General features: G+C 59.1%; 1 long non-coding RNA gene across 1 annotated transcript; it reads left to right on the forward strand.

Moving 5' to 3' along the window:
• The first annotated feature begins 6907 nt into the window (after nucleotides 1-6907).
• LOC142050959 (uncharacterized) lies at nucleotides 6908-9061 on the forward strand. Its single transcript, XR_012658231.1, has 4 exons — nucleotides 6908-7005; nucleotides 7355-7414; nucleotides 8412-8566; nucleotides 8950-9061. It is a non-coding gene; the product is annotated as an uncharacterized LOC142050959 (long non-coding RNA).
• The last annotated feature ends 208 nt before the right edge of the window (nucleotides 9062-9269 follow it).

The raw sequence follows: 9269 nt of genomic DNA on the forward strand, positions 1-9269 counted from the left end.
GGGAACTGGGATGTACTGGGAGGGAAATGGGAGAGAACTGAGATGTACTGGAGGGAACTGGGATGTAGTGGGATATACTGGAGGGAACCTGAATGGACTAAGAGGGAACTGGGACGTACTGGGAGGGAACTAGGACGCACTGGTAGGGAACTGGGATGGAACTGGGATGTACTGGGACGTACTGGGAGGGAACTGGGACGTACTGGGAGGTAACTGTTGTGTACTGGGAGTGAACTGGCAGGGAACTGGTATGTAGTAGGATGTACTGGGAGGGAACTGGGATGTACTGGGACGGACTGGGAGGGAACTGGGACGGACTGGGAGGGAACTGGGATGGACTGGGATGCACTGGTAGGGAACTGGGATGTACTGGGAGGAAACTGGAATGTCCCAGTTGACACCCACTTCCCTCCCAGTTTCCTCCCAGTATATCCCAGTTTCCTCCCAGTACATCCCAGTAAATCCCAGTTCGCTCCCAGTACATCCCAGTACATTCCAGTTCCGTTCCTGTACATCCCAATACATCCCAGTTCCATGCCAGTACATCCCAGTTACCTACCAGTTCATCCCCGTACATCCCAATTCCCTCCCGGTTCACTACCACTTCTTTCCCAGTGCCTCCCAATACATCCCAGTTCCGTCCCATTACATCCCAGTACATCCCAGGTCCCTCCCAGTACGTCCCAGGTCCCTCCCAGTACTGGGAGGGAACTGGGATGTACTGGGAGGCACTACAATGTGCGGGGATGCCCTGGGATGTACTGTGGAGGAACTAGGATGTACAGGCTTGTACTGGGTTGTACCGGGTGGAACTGGCAGGGATTTGGGATGTACCAGGATCTACTGGGATGTACTGGGAGGTAACTGTTATGTACTGGGAAGGAACAGGGAGGGAACTGGGATGTACTGGTAGGGAACTGGGATGTACTGGGAGTGAACTGGTATGTAGTAGGATGTACTGGGTGGGAACTGGGATGTACCAGGATGTACTGGGATGTACTGGGAGGGAACTGGTATGTACTGGGAGGGAACTGGGATGTAGTGGGAGGGAACTGGGAGGGAACTGGGATTTACTGGGAGGGAACTGGGATGTACTGGGACATACTGGGAGGGAACTGGGATGTACTGGGAGGGGATTGGGACGGACTGGGAGGGAACTGGGATGTACTGGGAGGGAACTGGGACGTACTGTGAGGACACTGGGATGTACTGGTATGTACTGGGAGGGAAGTGTTATGTACTGAGGGGAACTGGGACGTACTGGGATGTGCTGGGAGGGAACTGTGAAGTACTGGGGTGTACTTAGCAGGAACTGGGAGGGAACTGGGATGTAGTGTGATGTACTGGGAGGGAACTGGCATGTACTGGGATGTACTGCAGTGGAACTGGGAGTGAACTGTGTGTGAACTGTGAGGGAACTGAGATGTACTGGAGGGAACTGGGATGTACTGGGATATACTGGAGGGAACTGGAATGGACTAAGAGGGAACTGGGACGTACTGGGAGGGAACTAGGACGCACTGGTAGGGAACTGGGACGGAACTGGGATGTACTGGGACGTACTGGGAGGGAACTGGGACGTACTGGGAGGTAACTGTTGTGTACTGGGAGTGAACTGGGAGGGAACTGGTATGTAGTAGGATGTACTGGGAGGGAACTGGGATGTACTGGGACGGAGTGGGAGGGAACTGGGATGTACTGGGATGGAACTTTGAAGTACTGGGATGTACTTAGAGGAAACTGGGAGGCAACTGGCATGTACTGGGATGTACTGGAATGGAACTGGGAGTGAACTGTGTGTGAACTGTGAGGGAACTGGGATGTACTGGGAGGGAACTGGGACGGACTGGGAGGGAACTGGGACGGACTGGGAGGGAAATGGGATGTACTGGGCTGCACTGGTAGGGAACTGGGATGTACTGGGAGGAAACTGGAATGTCCCAGTTGACACCCACTTCCCTCCCAGTGCCTCCCAGTATATTCCAGTTTCCACCCAGTATATCCCAGTTTCCTCCCAGTACATCCCAGTAAATTCCAATTTGCTCCCAGTACATCCCAGTACATCGCAGTACATTCCAGTTCCGTTCCTGTACATCCCAATACATCCCCGTTCCATGCCAGTACATCCCAGTTTCCTACCAGTTCATCCCCGTACATCCCAATTCCCTCCCGGTTCGCTACCACTTCTTTCCCAGTGCCTCCCAATACATCCCAGTTCTGTCCCATCACATCCCAGTACATCCCAGTTCCCTCCCAGTACATCCCAGGTCCCTCCCAGTACATCCCAGTTCCCTCCCAGTACATCCCAGGTCCCTCCCAGTACTGGGAGGGACCTGGGATGTACTGGGAGGCACTACAATGTGCGGGGATGCCCTGGGATGTACTGTGGAGGAACTAGGATGTACAGGCTTGTACTGGGTTGTACCGGGTGGAACTGGCAGGGATTTGGGATGTACCAGGATCTACTGGGATGTACTGGGATGTACTGGGAGGGAACTGTTATGTACTGGGAAGGAACTGTGAGGGAACTGTGAGGGAACTGTGAGGGAACTGTGAGTAGGGGGGCGGCCCCCCGGGCCCCAGCCCCCCCCCCCCCCCCGCCTGGGGCCAGGGCGCCGCGGCCGCCGGCCCCTTCCTCCTCTGCCCGCTCCCGTCGCAGACGGCTCGGTATGTGTCACGAGCGGCAGCCCCGTTCAGCAGCTCTCGGAGGGCGCGCGGCTCTGCCCGGCCGTGACCGGGGCCCGCAGGGGTTTCCCGCTCGCCCCGAGAAGGCGCTGGCCCCGAGCCGGGGCGTCCCGCCCCGCCCCGCCCGGCCCTCGGCGCCCTCGCGAGCTGAGCGCGGCCCGGCCAGCAGGGGGCGCTGGCGCTCACCGGCTGGGCGCGGGGGCGGTCCGGCGCGGGGGCGGGGCCGGTGGGGGCCGTTCCTTCCGGCCGCCCTTTAAGGGCCGCCCCGCGGGGCTCGGGCTTCCGGTGGCGCGTGCGCGTCGGAGCGGGGGCGGGAGCGGTGCGTGTGGAGGCCGAAGGGCCGGTGCGTGTGGCGGCCGGGTCGCGAGGCGTCCCTGTGCGGTGCCGGGGCCCCTCTGCGGCCCGGCGTGGGAAGCCCGCGGCCGGCGGAGCCTGCTCGGAGCTGGGCGGGGAGCGCCGCGGCGGTCCGGCCGCCGGCAGCCATCCCCTGCGGTGTCCGGCAGCCCCTCGGGACGCCTGGAGGCCTGGCGGTGCCCGAGCCTCGCCTGCGGCAGCCGCCTGAGAGAGCAGCGCGGCCGTGTCCGGGGGCCGGAGAGCGCTGGTGGGTGAGTTCGGGCAGCGGGTGGGTCTCCGTGTGAGGTGAGGCCTGGCGCGGGCCGGGGGGTATCTCCGTGCGGGTCGGGCCGGGGGCGGGGCGGGGGCCGGGCCCCGCAGAGAAGCCCCGGTCGGGCATCGTTCGCTTTTCCACAATGTAGGGCTCTCCCCGGTTATTTTTTGTGTACTGTGTTTTGGGTCACCTGAAACCCTTTGGCCGGTTACGTTTGGTGCGGGGAGATGGCAGGTCTGGAGCCTGAAAGATCTCTGGTGTGGGGTGGGGGAGGTATTTCTTGCCTTAAAACTCTGAGCCCACCTCGTGAGTCTCGTGACTGTGGCAAATGGCTGAGTCGGGCGTTTTCTGATAACTAACTTCTGAACGTGTGCGTGTGTAGGCACGGGGAGATTTGTGCAGTGTGACGGAGCCCCTTGTGCTTCTGTGCTAATGTCTACCTGTTCTAGACCTCCAGAGTTGGAAAGCCTTTGTTTAGTGCCTAGTTGTGCCTGCGTAACAAATGTTTTAGCTGCTGATGGGTTATACCTCTGCTGCGAACTTCTTGCTGGGTGGCTTGATTGTTTCTGGTTGTCCGTGTAAATCTAGGCAGCTATTTTCTGCCCGGTGGTGAAGCCTATCGCTTTGGATAACAAAGGGCAGGAGTGCAATAAAGAAAAAGGTGATTCGTCTGCTGCAGCTCCTTGGAAACAATTCGTTCCTTATTTTCTGCCCTTGGGCAGGCGTTGTGCTTTCCAGATAATGCAGCCTCTCCTGTGCCTGTCCACGCCGTGCATTTTGTCCTGCCCTTGCTTGAAAAGGCTCTCCTTGCCTTCCTCCCCTCTGCTGCAGTTGCCTTAATCTCTCGCTGCTGCTGCTGCTGCTGCTGGAAGAGGGATAAAGGGAGTGTTGTCGATCGGGTTGTTAAAAGCTTTTTCGCGGGCTGTAACGCGCGGGAAAGGGGGGCCGGGGGGGAGGATCAGTTTGCGGGGAAAATGGGAAACCAACATCACCTTCCCCTCCTACGGCGCAGCCCGGCCGCACGGCTCCCCGGGGATGCCCCTGCCCGCGGGTGTACCGTGTGTGCGCCCCCCGCGTAGGGCGGGGGACGACGACACCCCCCCACACACCGTCGGCGGCACTGGGGCAACCCCTGCCCCAGGGCTCCGCGCTCGTACCCGGCTCTCCCCGCTCCGGCACGGCACGGGGCTGGACGCACCGAGAAGACCCCGGAGCGGCTTCTCGCGTCCGGGCGAGAACAGGGCCCGGCCCCGAGCAGCAGAGCGGGCACCGCCGGTAGCTCGGAGGAGCGGGGCCGGCTCGGCTCGAGGCGTCAGAGCGAAAAGGGACGAGAACCGTCCCGGAGCGTCCGGGGGTTGGGGGGGTTGGCGGATGGTCCGGTGGCCGGGTTCGGCTCCGTGCCGGGCCGTGGGGCAGCCGGAGCCGCGCCAGAGCAGGTGAGGAGCCGCATGGCCGGGCGCGCTGTGGGTCGGCGGGTTTGGGCTGTGGGGTCTCCCGGTCCGCGGAGCCCCCGGGGGGGCGGCGGGGTGCGGGCAGCAGCGGCCCCGGGCCGAGCGCTGTCGTGGGTCGGTGGTTGGGTTTTGGGGCCGAGCCCGTGCCCGTCCCCGGGGAGTAGGGGCAGCCCCACCCGGCTCTCGACTGCTCCTCGTCGGGGTCGGGCGGCGGCGGCGGCGACCCCGGCGGGGGCTCCTGCGGTGCCGGGCGGGTCCCCCCTTGCCCGCGAGGCAGGCAGGGACCCCGGCTGCTGCCGCCGCGGTTTGCTGGAGGCGGGCCGGGCCCGGCCCCCTGTGGGGTTGGGGTGCGGGCCCGGCGCTGCCGGGGAAACGAGGCCTGCGAGAGCAGGAAGAAAGCGCTGCCGGGCCGGCGCTGGGCTGCCCCGCCGGGGTGCGGGGCCGGGCCCGCGCAGTTCAGTTCCCAAGGCCTCCCCGACAGTGCCCGCGTGGGCCGTGGGGGTGCAGGGCTGCGGGGTGGCTGCGCTCTCCGCGGCCCTGAGCGTTGCCCGTGGGGACTGCGGAGGGGGCCGGGACGCAGCCAGGTTCAGCTGGTTTGGTCCCTGAGCGTGGAGAGCACAGCTCTTCTGTTCCTGGGCCTTGAGAGCAGGCTCCTGTGGCTGACGCCGGGGCCCTGAAACAGATCGAGTCGTGCGTTTTGAGGGCCTGAGCGAGGGGACTAAGTGGTGTGGTTTTGGGCTGAGGAGCAGAGGTCAAGTGCTGCGCTTTTGGGACTTGAGAACAGGCTCAGCAGCTGGGCTTTTTGGCTCAGAACCGGTCCCAAAGTGAGCTGGTTTGGGGGCCAAAAGCAGAAGCCGGTTTGGCTGCTTGTGGGGGTGGCGTGGGGGCATCGGGGGCTGCAGGGGAAAGCAAGGGTTGGGCAGGGTACGAGGACCCTCCCCGGAGGTGGGGGTCCGGTCACATCGGACCCCGAAGTTCGGGAGGCCGGCATGCACCAGAGCGAACTCGCCACCTGAGGCGGGTCTCTGGAGGAAGGGTGCTTTTTGGATCCAGTGCAGCGCACCCTCTTTGGGTCCAGCTCTTCATTCTGCGCTGCTTAGAAGAGTTATTAACCAATTAATTAAACATACAAACTAAGTCACAACAGCTCTATCGGCTCCATCGTGGTTTGGAGCTCTGAATCGGTTTCATTTGGTGTCTAACACATTTTTTCCCCGAGGAGAGGCTACGTTTCAAGTTAATTAGTTTTCTCACAAGTGTGTCAGTCGATAAAATTGAGTTACGATTATTAAAACCACAAAGGTGACAGGAGTCTCACGGATCGGGTCTATTTCTGAAAATGTATTCATCCCATGCAAATGTCATCGGGATACAGATCATCTGCACTTCATGCTCTGACAAGACAAGATGCTGAGACAGGGATGAGCTCCAAAAGGACTACTGAAAAGAAAAAAAACCCACGCACTTCATGAAGTCATGGGGGGTTTTTTTGTTTGCATTTGGGGGGGCGGGGTGGCTTTAACAAAAGAGTGCAGTGTTGGCTGGCAGCAGCCTGCAGAGCATTTTTGCTGCCTGATCTCTCCTGTTCTTCTCTTCCACTCCTCTTTCAGGGCTGTAATTGTCATTTGGATAGTTTTAGAAGAGCAGTTAAGTTCCTCGCCTGTGTCTCAATGTGCTGGTAATACCAGGAAGGTGAATGCTTGAACCGGTCGGGCGGGTGGGAATAACTTGGCTGCAGGTAGAACTTCTGAGGGAAGACCAGCAAAACCAGGAAGCAAATAGCAAGTTCCCAAAAAATGTGCGGGTGTCAAACACATAAAAGTTTTATTGCCGAATGTTTTGTTTTTGGCAATATGTTCCAAATGCCTATTTTTGGTAAACATAACTTTTCAGGAGATTCAGGGTTGTGTGTGGCAAAACATGTCCCTCTGTTTTTGTGTCCTGCCGCACAAACGGCCGGCGGCAGGGCTCTCGTTCCCCGCTCTCGCTATTGCCACAGCAGGGCTGCGATATTTAGACCTAAGGGATGGGTTTAGGAATGGAAGGAGAGAGAACGCCTGTGTTCTGTAAGGGCTATGAATGCTGACCCTTTGCCTCCGTCTGCCGCTTTTCCTGTGCGGGTGATGAAGCCGTTTTACTTTCCTCTGTTGTTCCTGGTCTAAGTAGTTGCAAGGCTGTCGCCGCTGTGGGTGTGCAATTTGTGTTGCTGTGTTTCTGTGGAGTCCTAGCTACGGCTCGCTTCTAGTGTGGCCAAGCGTCAAGGTAGGGCTTTCAGCTTAAAGCTTCAGAAGCGCTGCGTGCCGAGATGGGTGTAGGTGAAACTGCTGTTGCGCCTGCAGCTGTGCTCGCAGGGATGCTGGGTGGCTCCGCATCAAACCGGCGAGGTGCGCGTGGACCTCCGTCGGGCTGCGCCCTGGGTGCGCGAGCGTGCCGTGTTTTTGCTGTTCCGGCTTGTATGTGCGAGGGCTTAACGTTTGATTTAATGCATTTCCTTTAACGGCAGGCTGTAGTTGGGCTCTAGATGGTATTCCTACGTGGGCGCAGGAGCTGTGGAATGGTTAAGCTGTTGCTGTGCCTCCAGGTGACTTGTTCAGTAACACTGTTTTTCCAGGTGCAGATGGATGAGTCGTGCAGGGCAACGGAGGAGAGCCCAGGGGAGCGCTGTAAGAAGGTGAGTCTGTGTGTAGTACTGGAGGGAAGATGTGACTGATGGCTATAGGGCTCCATTATGGGTTTTACTCTTTTTTTTTTTTTTTGTGATCTGAGGGTGCTAAGCGATGAGCCGAGCGTGATGTGGGCCCTGGAGGTGAGTCAGGCAAGGTGACCGGTGCTTGGTGGGCTGGAGTAGGTGTTCTTTTTCAGGTTATTCAGGGTTTTTTCTCCTTCTCTTCACTTTCCCATCCCAATTTGGGGCCGATTCCCTCAAACGGGGACTTCCCCCTGTGGGGCTGCTTATGCAGCCTGGGAGCTGCTGCCTGGGCACAAAAATACCTCAAACCCCTTGACTCTGGGCCTGCAATGAGGGGTGAAAATACAGGAAGAATTCTGGTGGAAAGAAAACAACTTGGGGCTTCTGGGAAAGCCAACTCCAGCTGGATTTGTGCGGCTGGAAAGGAAAAAAAAAAGGGGGTGGGGGGAAGGAACAACAACCTAAAAGCACCCACCAACCATTCTCATGCACAAAACCGAAAGTGAAAATGACCATTTTTTGTAGGGCAAAAGCACAAAAAATCCCCACAGAACTCAGTAGTTTGGAAAAGCAACCCCAATTATTACATTATGTAAAGAAGGCGGGGGAAAAAAAAAGAAAACCAAACCAAAACCCGATCACAACCCTGATGCCACATGCCTACAAGCAGTTCCTGGGGCTTATTCTGCGGGGGTGGGAACCCAACCTTGTTCCCCAGGTTTGCTGTGCTGCTTCTCCTCCCTCGAGACACTTTGCTGTTTGGTGCAGAGGCAATGAATGGCGCTGCTGGGGCTGCGAGGGGGAAAGGTGCAGAGGAATAGAAGCTCTGTGGATGCAGCCAAGTTACGGTTTCTGGATGGTATTAATCGAGAAGAGTAATTCAGATAATGCTGCTGCCCAGCGACCAGAATTGGGTACTGAGCCCGGGAGCCGTGCACGCGCGGTGGCGTCCCTGTGATCCCCATTGCTCTCTCCGCAGGTAACAGCCCTGCGATGCTGCAGTGCCTGCGAGGTGATGCCGCCGTGCTCGTTGCTGCTTCCTGGTAAGGAAAGGCCTCCTCTGCTCTTGCTGCAGCGTGGTGGTGTGTCGGACACGATTCCCTGTGTCGGGTGAGGCCTAGGGCTGCCGGCGAGGTGAGCGAGCCCCTTTGGTGGGTGCAGGGGTATCTCCTTGTGTGCCTGTACTACTGGGGCTGGTGGGATGGGACGCTTCAAATGACCCGCCGAGGCAGGCTTCTGGTATGCTAAAGGCGAGCGGGTGAGGGCAGCCCTAGGAGTTACCCGGGAGCTGATAGAAGGGAAGAGGGAAAGGAGGAGGAGGATGATGACCTTTTCCCCCTGCAGCTTCTGGGTGCAGAAGATGGCCGACTCCCCAGCTCACCAGAGCTCCCCCTCAGCCTCCCCTGGCCCCCCTTGCCCCGTGCGCCTGCCCCCAGCTCCAGCACGGGCGAGCTAGGCTACGTGCCTAGGAAGCCTCATCTGGTAAGAGCTGTAAGACACCCACGTATTCTCTTCAGGTGGAGGACGGCCTAGAGTCTGGAGCTGCAGAAGAGGCAGGGAGGAGAGGAGGGGAAAGAAGCATCTGAACGGCTAAATTGTGCCAGCAGCGCTGAGAGCGAGAGTCGCGGTGAGTCCTGGGCCACTGGGGCCCCGTTGCCTCTCTTGTGCGTCCTGGGCCCTCCCTGTCTCTCCCCCGGCCCCCTCTCTTTCCTTACCTGCTGCAAAATTTACTTTTTTTTTTGCGCCCCCCCCCCCCGCACCTTCTTTCTCCATCTCGCTCTGTCTCCCTGCCTCCCCGTCTTTTCAGTCCTCCCTCTCTCTGTCCTGTAGCCTGTGG

The sequence above is a fragment of the Phalacrocorax aristotelis genome, unplaced genomic scaffold (genome assembly GCF_949628215.1).
Source record: "Phalacrocorax aristotelis unplaced genomic scaffold, bGulAri2.1 scaffold_50, whole genome shotgun sequence".
Taxonomy (NCBI): domain Eukaryota; kingdom Metazoa; phylum Chordata; class Aves; order Suliformes; family Phalacrocoracidae; genus Phalacrocorax; species Phalacrocorax aristotelis.